Here is a 1,563-nt window from a genome sequence, read left to right as displayed (position 1 = left end):
CTGTATTACACTTGGGGATAAAAAGGTTGGGAAATAATGCAGATCCTGCCTGAGTAAAATTGCCATTAAATAAATGAGGAAAAGACATATTAAAAATGTCTATGAAAGAGTTAACAAAGAGAATAAGAAATAACAAAGGAGAATCTGGTAAATGTATAGGAAAAATCAAAGTGAAATATGAGAAATTTAGGGAGGGAAAGATGACTTGAAGACGGGGAAAAGAGCAATAGGGAAGGATTCATGAAAGCGGTGCTTGAGTGTTGAAGGAAGGGGAAGAACTACAGCATATAAAGGGTATAGAGGAAGACTAGGCCAGGTATGGGAGATACAGTGGGCAAAAGGCACAAAGACAAGACAAAGGTCATCATGGGGTCAAGTGTGGAGAAGTACAAATGGAACTATTTGGAGTATGAGAGTATTCCCTTCCCAGCTCTTCCTGTCAACCATGAATACTCAGATATCTGTAGTGTGTGATGGCCAAATACCTTACAATTAGATGTTGTTTTTGTTCAGTCCTTTCATTTGTGTTTGACTCTTTGTTACCTCATTTGGGGTTTTCTTGGAAAAGATACTGCAGAGGGCAGCTAGGTGGTACAGTGGATAAAGCACCAGCCCTGGATTCAGGAGGACCTGAGTTCAAATTCGGCCTCAGACACTTCACACTTACTAGCTGTGTGGCCCTGGGCAAGTCACTTAACCCTCCTTGCCCCACCAAACAAAAAAGAAAGAGAAAAAAAAAAAAGAAAAGATACTGCAGTGGTTTGTGATTGCTTCAGCACCACATATACTAAAATTGGAAAGATGTAGAGAATATTAGCATAGCCCCAACATTAGAATGATAAATATGTGAATTGTTCCATATTTTGGGGGAAGCAGCTGGGTGGCACAGTAGATAGAGCTCTGGCCCTGAAGTCGGGAGAAGCAGAGTTCAAATCTGACCTCAGACATTTATTAGCTGTATGACCCTGAGCAAGTCACTTAACCACAATTGCCTTAAACAGCCAGGGCCCTCTCCAGTCATCCCAATAAGGCATTTTGCCATTGGACTCAAATGGTTAAAGAGGAGAAAGTGAGGATGGTGACTTTGCACAGCCATTCCTCACTTAAATCCAGTTCATTGCAAGTCATGACATCTTTCATGGTGCTCTTTGAGAATGAAGGACAAAGAACAACAACTGCAGTGGTTTGCCATTTCGTTCTCCAGCTCATTTTACAGATGAGGCAATCAGGGTTCAGTGACTTAGCCAGGGTCACACAGCTAGTTGGTGTTTGAGGCTGGATGTGAACTCAGGTTTTTCTGACTCCAGGTCCAGTGTTCTATCCATTGTACCACCTAGCTGACCTCTCATAATTAGATACTATTTCAGAATTCCATGCTTATATTAAAGGATCAACCTGAACCTCAAGGCTCCTTTTGCTTGATGGCTTTGAAACTTATAGAGGGATTTAGAGATGCTGATGTTTCTGCTGGTATTTATAGAAATATGTATCAGGGTGCCAGGGAATTTGAAAAGACTACTGGTAAAAGGTATTTGATATAGAGATCAGACACTATTTGAATAT

The 1,563-nt window shown here is 40.9% G+C and overlaps 1 non-coding gene across 1 annotated transcript; it reads left to right on the top strand.

Moving 5' to 3' along the window:
• The first annotated feature begins 763 nt into the window (after nt 1-763).
• LOC122752298 lies at nt 764-866 on the top strand. Its single transcript, XR_006356066.1, has one exon. It is a non-coding gene; the product is annotated as a U6 spliceosomal RNA (small nuclear RNA).
• Nucleotides 867-1,563: the final 697 nt, after the last annotated feature.

Source organism: Dromiciops gliroides, chromosome 3 (assembly GCF_019393635.1).
Source record: "Dromiciops gliroides isolate mDroGli1 chromosome 3, mDroGli1.pri, whole genome shotgun sequence".
NCBI classification, from domain to species: Eukaryota; Metazoa; Chordata; class Mammalia; order Microbiotheria; family Microbiotheriidae; genus Dromiciops; species Dromiciops gliroides.
Note: the sequence above shows the minus strand (reverse complement) of the source record. Positions and strands in the feature narration are given on the sequence as shown.